This window comes from Gigantopelta aegis, chromosome 13 (genome assembly GCF_016097555.1).
Source record: "Gigantopelta aegis isolate Gae_Host chromosome 13, Gae_host_genome, whole genome shotgun sequence".
NCBI lineage: Eukaryota > Metazoa > Mollusca > Gastropoda > Neomphalida > Peltospiridae > Gigantopelta > Gigantopelta aegis.
In genome coordinates, this window is record NC_054711.1 from 12049358 (window position 1) to 12070681 (window position 21324).

Here is a 21324-nt window from a genome sequence, read left to right on the forward strand (position 1 = left end):
ACGGGCTCGTATGTTAGCCAAGCTAGAGAGTCCTATATGATTTTTGTGAGCCATACCGGCTCGTATGCTAGCCAAGCTAGAGAGTCCTATATGATTTTCGTGAGCCATACCGGCTCGTATGCTAGCCAAGCTAGAGAGTCCTATATGATTTTCGTGAGCCATACGGGCTCGTATGCTAGCCAAGCTAGAGAGTCCTATATGATTTTCGTGAGCCATACCGGCTCGTATGCTAGCCAAGCTAGAGAGTCCTATATGATTTTCGTGAGCCATACCGGCTCGTATGCTAGCCAAGCTAGAGAGTCCTATATGATTTTCGTGAGTCATACCGGCTCGTATGCTAGCCAAGCTAGAGAGTCCTATATGATTTTCGTGAGCCATACCGGCTCGTATGCTAGCCAAGCTAGAGAGTCCTATATGATTTTCGTGAGCCATACCGGCTCGTATGCTAGCCAAACTAGAGAGTCCTATATGATTTTCGTGAGCCATACCGGCTCGTATGCTAGCCAAGCTAGAGAGTCCTATATGATTTTCGTGAGCCATACGGGCTAGTATGCTAACCAAGCTAGAGAGTCCTATATGATTTCTGTGAGCCATACGGGCTAGTATGCTAGCCAAGCTAGAGTCCTATATGATTTCTGTGAGCCATACAGGCTAGTATGCTAGCCAAGCTAGAGTCCTATATGATTTCTGTGAGCCATACAGGCTAGTATGCTAGCCAAGCTAGAGAGTCCTATATAATTTTTGTGAGCCATACGGGCTAGTATGCTAGCCAAGCTAGAGAGTCTTATATGATTTTTACGAGCCTCGGGCTCCCGGACTCTCTAATCAATGTTGCACACTGTAATCAATGTGCTCTAGTGGGATCATTACACACAAAAACTTCTTTTTTTCATCTTTGAATGGTTAGGTTTTTGATGGACAATCACACTAACAACACAATTGCACTAACAACACAATCACACTAACAACACCATCGCACTTCCATTGTTTTTTTTCACCACATACATGTCGATGTAGATCTCAGGTTACACAGTACGTTCTCTTATATAAAAGCTTGTCTTAAATTAGCCGCAAATGTCTTTTACCGTACACGTCTGCGTAATTACGCATACACCGATTGTCCAGCGAAATGAGCCGTTTGTGAGACGACTCGATCGGCACGATGGTGAACCTTGACATTGACGCCCTGTCAATGGACTTGGTGAGTCGACTCTAATTCCCGCACACCTCGTTGGAGCGGGATTCTGTCCACCAACAATCCGACCCTCTCATGGGAGCAGGGCATTAGTTTTATACTGCCCGTAAATCCAACACAGGTGTTTACTACTGATGTACCCGTTCACCTGTATACATAGATCTATGTAAGTTTTTGTAAATAGCCACAAGCTGACCAGTGTTAGTGTCACAGTGGTCAAACCATCAAGGCCAACCTTCAAACTTTAGATCTTGCCAAGGTTTCTGCCAGAGGGTAAAACGGGTATGGTGCCATACTCATGGGTTTTTTCAGATTTTATTTATACATGTATATATAACAATCACCAAATGTTTGACATTCAGTAGTCAATAATTAACTAATCAATGAGCTCTAGTGGTGTTGTTAAACAAAACTTTTGACAGTTTTGTTAGCATGGGGCCAGGTTTATACTTTAGATGTTATATGGATGAAAGAAAGAAATGTTTTATTTAACGATGCACTCAATACATTTTATTTACAGTTATATGGTGTCAGACATATGGTTAAGGACCACACACACACTGAGAGAGGAAACCCGCTGTTGCCACTTCATGGGCCACTCTTTTCGATTAGCAGCAAGGAATCTTTTATATGCATCATCCCACAGACAGGGTAGTACATACCACGGCCTTTGATATACCAGTCGTAGTGCACTGGCTGGAATGAGAAATAGCCCAATGTGTCCACCGACGGGGATCGATCCCAGATGGACTGCGCATCAAGCGAGTGCTTTACCACTGGACTACGTCCCGCCCCCTATAGGGATGAAAACATACTATAGCATGAGCACTATTCCCCAAAGAGGTGGGACGTAGCCCAGTGGTAAAGGCACACGCTTGATGTACGGTCGGTCTAGGATCGATCCCCATCGGTGGGTCCATGCATTGAGCTATTTCTCATTCCAGCCAGTGCACTACTACTGGTATATCAAAGGCTGTGGTATGTGATATCCTGTCACTGGGATAGTGCATATAAAAGATCCCTTGCTACTAATGAAAACATTTAGCGGGTTTCCTCTCTAAGACTATATGTCAAAATTACCAAATGTTTGACATCCAATAGCTGATGATTAATAAATCAATGTGCTCTAGTGGTGTCATCAAACAAAACAAACTTTTGTTATTCCCCCAACCTCCAATATTTATGCAAACTTGAACACATTAAAAAAAGAAAAAAAAAAAAAAAAGAATTTTATTAAAATTCATCAACTTGTATATATGATCACCTCATATGTGAAGACGATGTTATATTTGACAGCTCGTGTGTGTAAACAGTGTTCAACGGAGCAGAATAAAGACGGCACACACCTCACAGATTTACGTCATCTTTGGTTACACACCCCGGTAATGGATCCTCCCTCCCTCCTACCGGGGGACGGTTCTGCATGCGAACCCACTCGTCAGCTATTGTCTTCCTGTAGGTAGTATTTCAATGGGTGTCGCGGGGTGGTGCTCTGTTGGGTGTGGTATATGCGGGTTATCTGTCGCGGTAATATATCAAGTTTTAAAACAAATCTTTTGTCAAAGCGTTGCACGGATCTTCTGCTGGATGACACGTCACAGAAGACGATTTTGAGTGGTGTATTAACATTAGGTGCGCTTCATGGTGGAGCCATAAAAAAAAAAATGCCAGCTACTTTGTTTGTGTGTTAAATGTTGTGTATTGAGCCATAAAAAAATGCTATCTATGCTGTTTGGGTTTTTGTAAAAGTTGTGTATCGACTGTGAAAATCCCAGAAAGACTATATAGTATAATTAGATTGCATCAAAGTTAGATAGTATCGAGATAAGCACTGTGCCCAAATTATGTACAAACATGCTGACCTCAAAATATCTTACCTAAAACCCACTGAAATGTTAATTTTAATTACAGAAGACGGAGAGAGTGAGAAAAATTTGCAGATATATTCACATTAAGGAAAAATGAGAGAGTGAAAGATAGAGAGAATGAAAGAGTGAAAGAGACAAACAGTGAAAGGGGAGAGAAAGGAGAGAGGGAGAGAGAGAGAGAGAGAGAGAGAGAGAGAGAGAGAGAGAGAGAGAGAGAGAGAGAGAGAGAGAGAGAGAGAGAGAGAGAGAGAGAGAGAGAGAGAGAGAGAGAGAGAGAGAGAGAGAGAGAGAGAGAGAGAGAGAGAGAGACAGAGACAAGAGACAGGGAGAGGGAGAGGGAGAGGGGGAGAGAGAGAGAGAGAGAGAGAGAGAGAGGGAGGGAGGGAGGGAGGGAGGGAGGGAGGGAGGGAGACAGACAGACAGACAGACAGACAGACAGACAGACAGAAACAGGGCTCACACTATTTTGCTTTAGCTATTTTTCAGATATATAGAGTACTTCCTTTAAAATTATGAAAATGTGGTTAAGGATCAATTTATTAGCCAAAGACTACATACTGCAGCAACTTTGTATAAAAATGTTTTAGCAATTAGCTAATTTGGCAATGGACAGGGCGAGTCCTGCAGACAGACAGAGAGACAGAGAAAGAGAATAGTGGGGAGGGAGGGAGGGAGAAAAGGAAGGAAGGAAATGTTTTATTTAACGACGCACTAAACACATTTTATTTATGGTTATATGGCGTCGGACATATTGTTAAAGACCACATAGATATTGAGAGAGGAAACCCGCTGTCACCACTTCATGGGCTACTCTTTTCGATTAGCAGCAAGGGATCTTTTATATGCATCATCCCACAGAGAGGATAACACATACCACAGCCTTTGATATACCAGTCGTGGTGCACTGGCTGGAGAGCAAAATGAGCCCACCGATGGGGATCGATCCCAGACCGACCGTGCATCAAGCAAACACTTTACCACTTCGCTACGTCCCGGCCCTGAAGGGAGGGAGTGAGACAGAAAGAAGACTAACAGACATACACAGAGAAGGGGAGAAGAGGGACAAAGAGGAATATTTGAGGTATTTTGCAGTCATTGTAGGGGCACAGTCACATTCCATCCACTCAAAAATGAAAGTCTGTAAGGCTCATTATGAACAAATTCTTTGACTCTCTTTCACTCAATACATCTCTGTACAACAACCCTGGTGTACATACAGGTACGCACTAACAACAGAAAACAAAGTTAATCCCATCATCATACAGATCTCCCATTCTCCCTGAATACCAGAGACACCTGATAACTCCTGTCTTAGGCTGATTTTAAATAGAAGAAAAACATTGGACTTAATCAAATTTCAAACACTCGGGAGATAAGAGGATGGAACTGAATATGTAATGTAAATATTTGGCCTTTTGAACTGGAGACCTCAGGGGTTAAGTCCCTTTGAGGTCAGACAAGATACAAATCTACCTGTGTCTGTTACCTGCCCGATGGAGAGGAAAAGAATGTACGACAACACCCTCAGCAGATCCCCTCAGCAGATCATTCAATCAGAGATTAGCAAATGTAAAGAAAGGAATGTTTGCCTAATGACACCCCAGCACATTGTGTAATTAGAGATTATTAAATGAAAAGGAATTCGTCTTTTATGACACCCCAGCACATTATTTAAGCATTGGCTATTAGAAAGGAATTTATTGATCATTCAATCAGAGATTAGCAAATGTAAAGAAAGGAATGTTTGCCTAATGACACCCCAGCACATTGTTTAATTAGAGATTATTAAATGAAAAGGAATTCGTCTTTTATGACACCCCAGCACATTATTTAAGCATTGGCTATTAGAAAGTAATTTATTGATCGTTCTATCAGAGATTAGTAAATGAAAAGAAAGGAATGTTTGCCTAATGACACCCCAGCACATCGTTTAAATGGATGTTACTAAATGAAAATTAATTCTTCTGTTGTGACACCCCAGCACATTATTTAAAAAAGTAATGGCTATTAGAACAAATTATTGATAATTTAATCAGATAGTAGCCCAGCAACACCCCAGCACATTGTTTAATCAGATAGTAGCCCAGCAACACCCCAGCACATTGTTTAATCAGATAGTAGCCCAGCAACACCCCAGCACATTGTTTAATCAGATAGTAGCCCAGCAACACCCCAGCACATTGTTTAATCAGATAGTAGCCCAGCAACACCCCAGCACATTGTTTAATCAGATAGTAGCCCAGCAACACCCCAGCACATTGTTTAATCAGATAGTAGCCCAGCAACACCCCAGCACATTGTTTAATCAGATTATTTTACTAAGAAAGGAATGCATGACTCTACATATTAGTATATTAGGATAGTATTCACCCCAGCACATTGTTTAATCAGTGGCTATTAGGAAATGAAAGGAATGTGTGTTTAATGACACCCCAGCACATTGTTTAATCAGTGGTTATTTGGAAAGGAAAGGAATGTTTATTTAATGACACCCCAGCACATTGTTTAATCAGTGGCTATTAGGAAAGGAAAGGAATGTTTGTTTAATGACACCCCAGCACATTGTTTAATCAGTGGCTATTAGGAAAGGAAAGGAACTTTTACTTAATGACACCCCAGCACATTGTTTAATCAGTGGCTATTAGGAAATGAAAGGAATGTTTGTTTAATGACACCCCAGCACATTGTTTAATCAGTGGCTATTAGGAAAGGAACGTTTGTTTAATGACACCCCAGCACATTGTTTAATCAGTGGCTATTAGGAAACGAAAGGAATGTTTGTTTAATGACACCTCAGCACATTGTTTAATCATTGGCTATTAGGAAAGGAAAGGAATGTTTGTGTAATGACACCTCAGCACATTGTTTAATCAGTGGCTTTTAGAAGAAAGAAAAAGAAGAGATATTTGTCCTGTTTATGAGATCCCTTGTTTTCTCAAAAACCTATAATATTCATAAACCAATGGATATTTTTGGAAACGTAATGTGCAATAATAAATGTTTCTGTTTTGTCTGTTTTCCAATCAGCTGGCCCGTCGGTGGGCCCATTGGGCTATTTCTCGTTCCAGCCAGTGCACCATGACTGGTATTTCAAAGGCTGTGGTATGTGCTACCCTGTCTGTGGGATGGTGCATATAAAAGATCCCTTGCTGCTTATCGAAAAGAATAGCCCATGAAGTGGCGACAGCGGGTTTCCTCTCTCAATATTTGTGTGGTCCTTAACCATATGTCTGACGCCATATAACCGTAAATAAAATGTGTTGAGTGCATCATTAAATAAAACATTTCCGTCCAATCAGCTGGCTAAACATTTGAACTTGTAACTGGTCCCAAAATATCAATTAATACATGGGTTCTTGTATACATGCATTTGGACTTATGGCATTACATTACATATAATAAAAAACTGAACATAAACCAATATTGAAATAACCAAAACAACAGTAATGGGGGGGAGGGGGGGGCATAGTAGGTGATTGCAAGTGCCTCTTAACAATGCCAGAAGTAACTACTGAACACTCTGAAGTGGTCAGACTAAACCCACAGCTAAAACGCTGATGGGGAATGGCAGGTGTGTGGCACGGATAGCCACATGTCGCAGTTGGAGACAAGGACTGGAATGTGGGGGTGGACAGCAAAAGAAGTTGAAAGATAGGAGTTGCCAGATCAGGAAGAAATGAGATGGAATTCAAAGGAGTGAAAGGAAAGGGGACAGTGGGATAAAAAAACACAAAAAAAACCCCAACAAACAAACGAACAAACAAAACAAAAAACCCCAACCTTCAAACTTCAGATCATCGTGTGATGTCAATACCTGATATTTATTTTGTTAAATGCTTTCTATGGCAACAATGCAGATTTCCATGAGGAATTTGTCAGGACTGAAACAAATAGGTGTAGTTTAAAATTTGCTGAGATGTCACAAATAATAAAACTTTTTGTTGTTGTTGTTATTGATCTTTTGACCTATCTGTTTGACCTCAAACTGGACTCTACCTCTGGCCTACTTCCCAGTCATCAATACTAGAGTGCAACCCCTCTAAAACAGACACACATTGGGTCAAGTAAAAAACTTGGTTTTAAAGGCGCAAACTCTAGTTCCAGCCCGTGAAAATGGACACTATTTTTAGTTAATATACAAACCTGCAACACACATTTGGATAAGGTTATAACAGTGAGAATAAAATAACTAGAGCTTGTATAGATAAGGATTACTTCTTAGATGAAAGTGCGCTTTTAGAATTAAGAAAAATGCATTTGGGGGTATTACAAAAACCTGGATGACCAGGGCCACTTCAGGTGTACAAAACTTAATATTCTAAATAATAATTAACATGCAAGTACTTCTAATTTAAAATATCAAAAACGGCTTTAACAGTGAAAAAATATGTTGTAGTATTTAAAAATTGGGTTCTGTCCCTTTAAGGGGTATCTGATATTTAAAAAAGGACCAGACCTTGCTGTGATTAGAACAACTGATGAGACTATTTAACTGCTCCCCTAATTTAGATTATTTGGAAGGAAGGAAATGTTTTTATTTAACGACAAACTCAACACATTTTATTTATGGTTATATGGTATCAGACATATGGTTAAGGACCACACAGATATTGAGAGGAAACCCGCTGTCGCCACTTCATGGGCTACTCTTTGCGATTAGCAGCAAGGTATCTTTTATATGCACCAACCCACAGACAGGATAACACATACCACCGGCTTTGATATACCAATTGTGCTCCAATGGTCTGAGTGAGAAATGTAGTAGAGGAAACCAACAACATTTTTCCATTAGCAGCAAGGGATCTTTTATATATGCCATTCCATAGACGAGAGCACATACCACAGCTTTTGATATATCCGTAGTGCTGCACTGGCTACAGTAAGAAATAGTGACATATATAGTCGAGGAAACCAGCTACATTTTTCCATTAGTAGCAAGGGTTCTGTTACATGCATCATCCCACAGTCAGGAGAGCGCATACCACGGCCTTTGATATACCAATTGTGGTGGTGCACTGGCTGGAATGAGAAATAGCCCAATTGGGGTCTGGTTTTGAAAGGTCTCACTGTATTTTCCATGCTAAAAATAAATGTTTAAAACAGCAAGGGAACGGAAACTTACCCAACTGTGCATATACCATATCATAGACAGGATAGCACATACCACAACCTTTGAATATACCAGTCCTGGTGCACTGACAGGAAGGAGAAATAGCCTAACTGGGGGGGGGGGGGGGGGGGGGGGGGGGGGTCTGGTTTTGTAGGGTTTCACTGTATTTTCCATAATTACCACAAGATGGAGACTGATGTTGTCAAACTACACAGCCAGTGATTAGTGCCGCCCAGGCTAAACACTTTAGCAAACTCAGCACATCAAAGGAAGCCCCGACCCAACCTTGACCCACAGAAAGATCAAACAGCCCCGGGGCTGACGACTTCCTAACACAAACACCAAACTGTCCATTAGGCTGGACAGGTCAAGCAAGCCACAGTGATGTGTTGACCGGTCTGTCTGGAAGTAATACAGCAGTACTGTTAACTATTACCATTAAATTAATCTCCGTCTCTGGCTGCAGGAAAAATCACTTAAGACCAATGCCTGTAGTGTTGATCTTGAAGTGTGTGTGTGTGTGTGTGTGGGGAGGGGGGGGGGGGTGGTCCTGTGAATTATTTGAGTGGAGCATCAGTGGAAACAAATTATGGAATTTTTAGATATATATATTCATTTTTAAGCCAAGTTTCACAGTCCTGAATTTTCTAAATTGGATAAATATTAGGTGCCTGCATGGGCCCCATGTTTAGAGTCCAGATTCACTCTTTAATGACGTCACGTGCATATATATATACCATTTGTATGGCATTGTCATGACATTCAAGTCTCAAGACTATTAGAATCTTGAGTCTAGACTCTAAATAGTTTATAAGCACCAAGCCTGCAGTGATCAGGTTTAGATAGCTTTCCCTTTATAATATCGTCAATATCATATTTTACATCAAAATAAACTAATGCATAATGTTTTTCTGTTTTCTGAACTCTGGACAGCTTTCAATGTAAAAGAAAGAAAGTGTTAAAAATGCTAATGAAATGTTTTTATTTGATAACTATGAATGTTAAGTCAATTATGGAGTGTCACCCTAGTACGTTTGCTTAAATGTCAATAAATCTAGTGCAGTGATCTCGATTAATTTACATCTAATTTGCAAATTAAGTTATCAAAGTATGTGATGTGATCTGATTGCACTGAAAATGTATATATAAAATACCACATGTATATATATAAAACCTCCAAAAGTCCAAGAAATCATGTCTAATTTTAAACCAATCATGCTTACAATGGCCATATTTACGTTTACAATACTTACATTCACAATGCTTACAATGGCCATATTTACATTTACAATGCTTACATTCACAATGCTTACAATGACCATATTTATGTTTAACACTGAGTAACATCTACAATTCACCAGATATACATGACAAATATACCCTACAATCCGAGACGTGTCTACTTTACACCTCAAACATCTCGACAAACAATACAAAGACAATTCAAATTCTTTATCGCTGAATATCATATAATATAAAAAAACAAAAAAACAAAAAACAAAAACAAGAGCAAACAACAGAACGGAGAAACAAAAAAGGTTCAAGACATCAGGTCTGATTAAAGAATTTCCCCAGCAGTCATGTTTACGATGATCATGTTTACGAGGAACGTGCTTCTCCAAGCATTCAGAGAATTAAAGTATATCAAAGGTAGCCGCAGAGATGAGGACAATTGGACATCCCACGTTTGTGTACATTTGTTGAATTCCCCCTAGATGTATTTAAACAAAGTCTGAACCCAGCCGTTTCCTGGTACTGTTTTGGTTGTGTGTTTAGTTAATAGGGCAGAAAGTATTAAGAGAAATCTGTGTATGCCAATGAATGTGATATACGCTCTATATTTGTTCCAGATATCTTGGTGGTGCAAAAAATGTCTATTTATAAATAAAAGTTAAAACCAGACCACCTTGAGTATATTACCATATTTATTTGTTAAAAAACCCCACCAAATGTTGTTTTTGTATCTACATGTTTCGTGCTTGTGCCAAAAAAAAAGAAAGAAACATTTGGATGAAATATTCACGTTAGTCAGGGTTTTTGCTAGAGGGTAAAATGGGTATGGTGCCATACCCCGATTGTTTTGCAGATTTTTTTTTTTACGTTGATCGTTTGACAAAATTAATGACTCTTATAATTATTGTATGATTTTTTAACCCTACACCTAAACCTAACCCACTTTCTTTGTGGATACCCCCCCCCCCCCCCCCCCCCCCCCCCCCCCCCCCCCCCCCCCCAGCTCCTATCAACTGCGGCTAAATTCAGCATACACATTGTAAATATTCAATTTCATAGCACATATCCCAAAATTTCTGTCTGGCAGAAACACTGTGAGGGGCCTCCCATGGGGACGGGATCTAGCTTAGTCAGTAGACCGATCACCTGACATGCTTACATCGTAGGATCAAATCCCATCGACAGACCCAGTCAGTGCCCCACAACTGGTATATCAAATGCTGTGGTATATGCTGTCCTGGGAAAGTGCATAAAAACACCAAGGTTGACACTAATGGAAAAATGTAGCGAGCGTCCTCTAATACCCGGTGAGGGGCGGGACACAGCCCAGTGTTAGAGCGCTCGTTTGATGCACAGTCGGTCTCGGATCGATTCCCGTCGGTGGGCCCATTGGGCTATTTCTCGTTCCATCCAGTGCACCACGACTGGTGTATCAAAGGCTGTGGTATGTGCTATCCTCTCTGTGGGATGGTGCATATAAAAGATCCTTTGCTACTAATGGAAAAATGAAGCTGGTTTCTTCTCTAAGACTTCATGTCAAAATCACCAAATATTTGACATTCAACAGCCGATGATTAATAAAATCAATGTGCTCTAGTGGTGTTGTTCAACAAAACAAACTTTTTAACAGCACCTCGACAAGAATGTTTAAAATGTCTGCATGTTATGACTAAACAGCCATAGTGTAGTTGAAAACGTGATGAAGTGTTGTTAACCAGATTTTTTTCTTTTCTTTCTCCTCTTTGAAAAGAACCATGATATCCATCACACATTCAGAAGATTCCTGCAATTCGCCAGCAGACAAAACTCCACGCAGAGGTGCGATATGCTATACCCAGAGGTGTGATATTGATACAGTTTTCAGTTTTTAACCACCTATATATATATATATATATATATACACTGATAGAAAGAAATTAGGGATCACACCAACACTAATGGCAATAACTAGCTAACTAGTTAATGACGTCGGATATCTGCTTTATCCTGTGAAGGTAAGAATGGGAAATTCCATGAGGCTTTGCTGAGCAGAATTTCTCATTCGGCCTGAACAGGATAAAGCAGATATCCAACATCAGTAACTAGTTATCCTGCAGACCATAAAAATTAAGGGAAAAAGCTATTATTTCTGTTATTTCTGCAACATTGTATGATGACCTAGAGGTCAAATGAGCAATTTTGTAATGTAGCTATGCTAGTATGCTAGTATACGTTTATGACTTTGCTTTAATCTGTCATCATAATCTGTCAATAGAAACACTGGTTGCAAGATAAAACATTATTAACGACACCACTAGAGCACATTGATTTGTTAATCATTACCTAGATGTCTAATATAACATCAACATCAATGGCAAAGAGTGGAAGGTTAAGTTAACATTTTTGTTTTAACGACACCACTAGACCACATTGGGAGGAAGGAAATGTTTTATTTAACAATGCACTCAACACATTTTATTTATGGTTATAAAAAGAAAGAAATGTTTTATTTAACAATGCACTCAACACATTTTATTTACGGTTATATGGTGTCAGACATATGGTTAAGGAACCACACAGATATTGAAAGAGGAAACCCGCTGTCGCCACTTCATGGACTACTTTTTTCGATTAGTAGCAAGGGATCTTTTATATGCACCATCCCACACAGGGTAGTACATACCACGGCCTTTGATATACCAGTCATGGTGCACTGGCTGGAACGAGACATAGTCCAATGGGCCCACCGACATGGATCGATCCTAGACCGACCATGCATCAGGCGTGCGATTTACCAATGGGCCCTGCCCCTAATTATAGAAGAAATATGGTGTACATAACAGTGACAATGTAACATAAGTAACTAACTAGTCTCCCCAGACGTCATTTAAATTGTACTCGTCTCCCCAGTAATTTCTACTAGCCTTGGGCCAGGAAGTAAGTATTAATTTCTACTCATTTATTTTGTAATATCTTTATTCTCAAATATAAATTAATACATCCACCATCTTTGAGCTGTCGATCAAAGTGGGGCTCAAGAGAATCCTGTTAAATAATCATCCATTGTGCTGTCGTTTATCTCCGTCACACGGAACAAGAATTGTTCAGTCATTTAATGGTCCATTCATCATTTTTAAACATGTTTTACTAGTATGTACGGTTATATGCCATCAAACACATGGTTAAGGACCATACAGATATTGAAAGAGGAAACCCGCTGTCGCCACTTCATAGGCTACTCTTTCGATTAGAAACAAGGGATCTATATATGCACCATCCCACAGACAGGGTAGTAGGGGCTACATACCATGGCCTTTGATATACCAATCATGGTGCATTGGTTAGAATGAGAAATAGCCCAATGAGCGCACCAACGGGCATCGATCCCAGACTGACTGCACTATAAGCGAGAGTTTTATCACTGGGCTGTGTTCTGCTCCTAACAGCAAACAATGAAAAAGTTAACAACACTACTAGAGCACATTGTAAGATGTTTTCGACTAATAAAATATTTCTACGATTAAACATACATATTAAATATATTTTCTTGTTTAGAATATCAGTGTCTGTATATTCAATGCGTTTCTGGTCATCTCAGTATTTGTAAGAAGCCCAAACTGGATTTTGTCTTCAAATAATTTCATACGTACGAAAAAATAATTTTTAGGACATAAAATGAGATTTAACTTAGTACAAATATTAGAACGATCAGAAACACATTTAATATACAGCCACTAATATTTTATGCACAAAAATATATTTGATATGTAATTACAATCGTTAAAAAGTCTCTGTCAGTCGATAACATCTTAAAAATTGCAGCAAACTCAGGAATGTCCCTTTAATAATCAGCGACGTACAGCTCTCAGCTAGCTAGGGTTTTAGATCTCACTAATTTGGGCACAACATGTTGTTGGGTTTTTGTGTCTGTTTTGTGCACATCAAGGACCTAATGTTAATAATAGCTTGTAAAGAGTTGTACATATTCACAAAAGTGAGTGGGACATAGTCCAGTGGTAAAGCACCAACTTGATATGCGGTCGGTCTGGGATCAATCCCAGTCGGTGGGCCCATTGGGCTATTTTTCATTCCAGCAAGTACACCACGACTGGTATATCAAAGGCCGTGGTATGTACTACCCTGTCTGTGGGATGGTGCATATAAAATATCCCTTGCTGCTAATCGAAAAGAGTAGCCCATGAAGTGGCGACAGCGGGTTTCCTCTCTCAATATCTGTGTGGTCCTTAACCATGTCTGACGCCATATAACCGTAAATAAAATGTGTTGAGTGCATCGTTAAATGAAATATTTCCTTCCTTCTTATATTCAGAAATACATATTCAGAAATGCATTTCAAGTTAATTTAATCTACTTAGTTAACATTCCATTGATTTTGAGGTGAAATGTTTTGAGGTTAGCATGTTAGTACTTAATTTGGGCTTGCTTATCTTAGGCACACCCGCACATCCTTTTGCCTCAGCTTTGGTGCTGTCTAAAGCCCTGAGCTCTGTACAGAAATAAATTCTGTCTCAAATTCTGAATACATGTACCAAGAATTCCCTTCTCTTTTTTTCCCCAACAGTATATCTATAACAGTTCTTGTAGGCAGCTAAAAATACCCTCCACAAGGTGAGTTAAAAGTTTGTTTTGTTTAACAACACCATTAAAAAACATTGATTTATTAATCATCGGCTACTGAATGTCAAATATTTGGTAACTTTTACATTTAGTCTTAAGAGAGGAAACCCGCAAGGGATCATTTATATGCACAATCCAACAGACAGGATAGTACATACCATGGCCTTTGATATATCAGTCGTGGTGCACTGGCTGGAATGAGAAATAGCCCAATGGGCCCACCAACAGGGATCGATCCTAGACAGACCACGCATCAAGTGAGCACTTTACCACTAGGCTACATCCCACCTCTTTCCATCTCAATCTTGAATATTTATATTGATGTTGCTCATCACTTTAGTTTTTAATTTACCATAGTTTGACACCCAGTAGCCGATGTATTTTTCGTGCTGGGGTGTCGTTAAACATTCATTCATTCATTCCTTTCCATCTCAAATACTACAAATTCCCATATTTTTTCCAACAGTATATCTGTAACAGTTCCTGCAGACAGCTAAACAATCCTCCACACGGTGAGATGTATATATCCCACAAAGACTGATAATCTCTGTTCTCATCGTCTCTGTGTGTAAGTATAAGGACAGTGCTGCCTTGGTTATGCTGCCTCGTGGAATTCTGAGAATGTTTATTTTGGGATGTATGTTTCTTACAGGCATGCAGGTTAGTTCTGTAATGGACACTGACTTACAGTGACGTCCAATTAGACTGGAGTCAAAACATTGTTAATGTTGTTGTTGTTGTTGTTAAAACATTGTTAGTGTTGTTGTTGTTGCTGAAGTTAAAACATTGTTAATGTTGTTGTTGTTGCTGAAGTTAAAACATTGTTAGTGTTGTTGTTGTTGTTGTTAAAACATTGTTAATGTTTGTTTATTGATGTTGTTATACTTTTCTTTTGGAGTATTTCTTCTTGTCGTTTTATTTGGGGTATTTCTGTGGGGGTTCCTTATTTTTGGAGGGAGGTGTTAGTTGGGGGGTTTTGTTGCTGGTTTTGGGGGTATTAGATTTCTTTGTTGTTGTTGGTTCTTGAGGTTTTTTTGTTGGTTTTTGGGGGGTTATTGGGGGGTTGGGTGTGTGGGGTAGATCAGCTGATACGGTATTCAAATGCTAGGTGGAAATATGTGGCTTATATATTCTAATATAGATAGATGGATGGATGGATGGATGGATGGATGGATGGATGGATGGATGGATGGATATTTGGATGGATCGATCGATCAATTAATGAAAGAATAGAAGATGGATGGATGGATGGATGGATGGATGGATGGATGGATCAATTAATGAAAGAATAGAAGATGGATGGATGGATGGATGGATGGATGGATGGATGGATGGATGGATGGGTGGATGGTTGGATGGGTCAATAAAGGACATAATGAATGGAGTAGATTACTTGAAAAGTCTGAAATATACTACACATTCCTCCAAAAATTTAAAATCTGACACATTGAAATACACATATAACATACAAATAACAGTGAGGTTTTAGTTTCACACGGGTTGTAACAGGAACAAACCTAAGGAACCTACACTAATTAGATAAAATACGGTAGTTCTAAACACACAGAGATGCACATATAATAGACAAGACTAATGACAGTGTGGTTCTAGTTTCACATGGATTGTAACACACCTACATGAATTAGATAAACTATGGTAATTGTAACACACCTTATGAACCTACACTAATTAGATAAAATACAGTAGTTCCAAACACACAGAGATGCACACATAACAGACAAGACTAATGACAGTGCGGTTCCAGTTTCACACAGGGTGAGTGGGGAGAGGAGGAAGGAATTGTTTATGTTGCGTTAGACCTGTGTAGAGATTCCCAGAGTTGCCCACTAATTTACAAAGACGGAGGAGAAAATTAGAAAACAATGCAGAACACATGGCACGAATTTGTTTTCTCACAGATGTTCTCACATAATTAACTCAGACATTTTCCCCAGTCTGCCTTATATTTAAAAATATCTTTACTGTACCTCACAGCACTTCAGGGGCAGGACATAGACTCGTGGTATAGCGCTCGCCTGATGCACAGTCAGTCTAGGATCGATCCCTGTCAGTAGACCCATTGGGCTGTTTCTTGCATCAGCTTATGCACCACGACTGGTATATCAAAGGCAGTGGTATGTGCTGTCCTGTCTGTGAGATGGTTAAAGTGCTAGCCTAATGCATGGTCAGTCTAGGATTGATACCTGTTGGTGAGCCCATTGGGCTGTTTCTCGTTCCAGTCAGTACACCATTACTGGTATACCAAAGGCCATGGTATGTGTTATCCTGTCTGTGGATTGGTGCATATAAAAGATCTCTTGCTACTAAAATGTAGCAGGTTTTTGTCTTTACAACTTTATGTCAAAAATTACCAAGTGTTTGACATCCTAATAATAAATTGATTAATAAATTGATTAATAAAACAATGTGCTCTAGTGGTGTTGTTAAACAAAACCAACTTTAACTTATCTTTGTTTTTATATTACATAACACAAAATAGTGGAATGTGCAGAATGTTAAAATATATTTTGAAGTCATGATGATTAGCAACTATGGCCGAATTAAGGATACTGAATAACATGTGATGGTAAGAAAGTTTATGGTTTTTTGGTTTTTGTTTTGTTTAACGACACCACTAGAGCACATTGATTAATTAATCATCAGCTATTGGATGTCAAACGTTTGATAATTCTGACATATATTCTTGGAAAGGAAACCTTCTACATTTGTCCTAATGCAGCAAGGGATCTTTTATATATGCACTTTCCCACAGACAGAATAGCACATACCACAGCCTTTGACCAGTTGCCATGCACTGGTGGGAACAAGGTGAGAAAGTTGATGCGAATGTTCTATTCTAAATGATGAAATAATTTGTAAAACCCTCCATACTACACCTTTAATTGAACCTTATAACATGATGAACCATGCCAATAAATAATATAGGGTCTATACTACCAAATCAAATCCCATAGATGACAATAGTAACATATGTGGTTAAAACTCCACGGATATAAATACAACTACTCTTCACCCTTAAAGTGAATCAGAAAAAATGAGGGGTCAAGCTGCTCATTTCAGTGATAATGGGTAGCGTCTATGACTACCCCAGTTCCACACAAAATTTGAGTACTTTTTTTTTAACAAGTACACCATACAAGTAACATATTTTTTCAAGCACAAGTCTACTTGACACAGTGGTACTAATGTTTTTTACAACCAACACATTCACTTTTATCACCAATCACAAGACTTGTGGTGTTAACTTCTCTAACAAAAGTTGGGTGCACCTTGAACTTTGACCCAGCCGGAAGTTATTTGTTTTAGTACTACCTAAAACCCTCAATATTGCACCTTTAATTGTTATAACATGATCAACCATGCCAAATCACTTTACAATGAGAAACCACCACCACGCCCCTTTAACCGCGCACTACCTCACCCATTATGTATACCCAGAATCAGACAACATACAACAACAATACAAAGATTACAAATCCCGCCAACACAGCCGATTACCTACCTAGTCAGCCTTGATGAGCTTCGCACCCAGTGACCCTCGAACCTTTCAGCCACATACCCCGGCCACACCCGGTTATGCAACAGCCAGCACCGCCAATGAAACGCACACCCTCCAGAACACACACAAATCCCCCTTGTTGTCCCTGTGACCAGCTACATAACGAAATGAAAAACAGTCTTGCCACTTCCCAGGAAATTCCACGGTGCCAGCCAGCACCAGCCTGGCTTATGGTTACATGTACAAGACTTGTGGCCCTCCTCTGAGCCAGAAAATTAATGTTTAATACAAACATGTGCACCGCAGTGCTGCTGAGACAGAGGGAGGAATTTAAAACAAGCCTTCTGGCTGGGAAACACAGCTGGAAGCCAAAGGTATAGAAAGCTGTCTGATTATTAACAGAGATCTGACTCTTCATGGTGGACAGTGCAGGGAGGGGGGAGGGAGGCGTGTATTTTATATCTGAGACATATTTTCTTAGATGTTGATAATGTCTGAACTGTGTTAACTAGATGAGATGGAGTTCTGTGACTGAGAGAAAAAAAAAAAGTTTTTGTGAATCACATGGAAAGGGGGAGGGGGGTAGAATGAGTATATTTGATATCTGACAAATGTTTTCTTAGATGTTGATAATGTCTTAAACTCTGTTAACTAGATAAGAGAGTTCTAATTGTGACTGAGAGTAAAAAAAAAAAAAAAAATTGTGAATCACATGTATGGTACTGCTGTTATGGGTTTCACATTTTTTTTTGTTTCCATGGAGATTCCGTAAATATTTCTGGAAGCAGAAAGTTGGTGAAATCTTAGCCGGTCTGTAAGAAAATAAAAGGTATATTGAACAGCTCTTCGGCTTATTGTTAGCTAGTGGGTATTGTGTGTTTCACACGCTTAAAGAATTGTTTGTTTAACGGTACCCCAGCACATTTTAAACGACGGCTATTTGGTGTCTAACATTTGGTTATTTTCACACTTGGTCGAGAGTGAGAGGAAAGGAAAGGAATGTTTGTTTAACGACACCTCAGCACATTTTACACTATGGCTATTTGGTGTCTAACATATGGTTATTTTGACACATGGTCGAGAGTGAGAGAGAGGAAAGGAAAGGAATGTCTGTTTAACAACACATCAGCACATTTTAAACAACGGCTATTTGGTGTCTAGCATATGGTTATTTCAAGAGACGAGAGTGAGAGACGAAAGGAATGTTTGTTTAACAACACATCAGCACATTTTAAACTCGAGAGTGAGTGAGAGAGGAAAGGAATGTTTGTTTAACGACAGCTCAGCACATTTTAAACAACGGCTATTTGGTGTCTAACATATGGTTATTTTAACACTTGATTGAAAGTGAGAGAGGAAAGGAAAGGAATTTTGGCTTAACTGCACCTCAGCACATTTTAAACTATGGTTATTTGGTGTCTAACATATGGTTATTTCAAGAGACGAGAGTGAGAAAGGAAAGGAATGTTTGTTTAACAACACCTCAGCACATATTAAACTACGGCTATTTGGTATCTAAAATATGGTTATTTTTGACACTTGGTCGAGAGTAAGAGAGGAAAGGAAAGCAATATTTAACGACACCTCAGCACTTTTTTCTTTTTTTACATATGTTTATAGTCTACTACAAAAATATTTTTTGTAAATAATTAGCATATATCATTTTAGCCTACTGAATAATGCAGTACAATAGTGTTAAATTATAATTATAAAGTATAATTATATAAATCTATATATTGGGAATTTGTAGTACTGGTATTGAGAATCGACAGTGTAACCTTCTTTTGAGAAGGGGCCTATGTTTGGACCCACAGAATACCTGAATAAATCCCGTATCACTACAGGTATGACAATCATCGTCTTTCAAGCAGGCACGACTCTGGTCACTGACGACACCACTAGAGCACACTGATTTATTAATCATCACCTACTGGATGTCAACATATATTTTTAGAAAAGAAACCCACTACATTTTCCTATTAGTAGCTAGGGATCTTTTATATGCACCATTCCAGAGACAGGACAGCACATTCCATGGCCTTTGATATACCAGACGTGGCGCACCGATCCATGGTGCACTGGCTACAGCGAGAAATAGCCCAATGGGCCCACCGATGGGGATCAATCCTAGACTGACCTCGCATCAAGCAAGCGTTTTCCCACTGGGCTACTAGAAAAGAAGCCCGCTACATTTTTCCATTAGTAGCTAGGGATCTTTTATATGCACCATTCTGCAGACAGGACAGCACATTCCATGGCCTTTGATTAACCAGTTGTGATTCACTGGCTGGAATGAAAAAATAGTCCAATGGGCCCACCAACAGGGATTGATCCTAGATCAACCACAAATCAGGCGAATGCTTTGTAAATACCTCTGGGTTATGTCCCACCCTCACAACTTAAGCCCATGCATATATATATATATATATATATATATATATATATATATATATATATATATATATATATATATATATATATATACATACATACATACATACATACATACATACATACATACATACAAAATACATGTATGTAGGCAGGTATGACAAGCTAACCCAATCATTGACAAACTCTTTCTCTTTCAAGCTGAGGCTACACTAGTTATTGACAACTCAATAGTGACTAGATAAAAAGTGTAGATAACCTGCTGGAGAGGAGACCAGTGATGATAAATTTCTCTGAGATCACCTGAATGTTTACTACAGAGGAATGCGAAACAGGATCGGACTGACCCATGCTGTGAACACACTCAACTAATTGACATAAACTAAGTGAAGTAAAATCTAATCTAGGAAGGTAACTATCATCACCACGGGACGGCAGTCATGTGTGTGATCTTAGAGGCGTCATGTTGTCCATAGATGTTTTAGCAAAAAAGGAAATCTTTTGGGTTTGGAGTCAGGCGGGACGTAGCCCACTTGTAACATGCTCGCCTTCTGCACAGTCTGTGTGGGATCAATCCCCATCGAGGGCCCATTGAGCTATTTCTCGTTCCAGCCAGTGGTATGTACTACCCTGTCTGTGGGATGGTGCATATAAAAGAACCCTTGCTGCTAATCAAAAAGAGTAACCCATGCTGCTAATCAAAAAGAGTAACCCATGTAGTGGCGACAGCGGCTTTCCTCTCTCAATATCTGTGTGGTCCTTAACCATATGTCCGACGCCATATAACCGTAAATAAAATGTGTTGAGTGCGTTGTTAAATAAAACATTTCTTTCTTTTTCTTTCATGTTGTCCATCAATTTTTTAGCAAAGCAGGAGGACTTTTGTGTCTGGAGTGGGTCGGGACGTAGCCCAGTTGTAGCGTATTTGCCTTTTGCGCAGTCGGTCGGGAATCAGTTCTCATCAAGGGCTCATTGGGCTATTGCTCATTCCAGCCAGTGCACCACGACTGGCATATCAAAAGTCATGGTATGTGCTATCCTGTCTATGGGATGGTGCATATAAAAAAAATCCCTTGCTACTAATGGAAAAATGTAGCGGATTTCCTCGCTAAGACCCTGTCAAAATTACCAAAAGTTTGACATCCAATAACTGATGATTAATAAATCAAAGTGCTCTAGTGGTGTTGTTAAACAAAACAAACTTTTTTCATGTGTATGATCTGAGAGTCTCCATGTTGTCTATGGATATATTAACAAAACAAGGTAGTACTAAACCAAATATCATCTGGCTGGGTCAAAGTTCAACCAACTTTTGATAGAGCAAAAAAAAGGGGTGTTTTTTTAACAACACCACTAGAGCACACTGATTTATTAATCATTGGCTATTTGA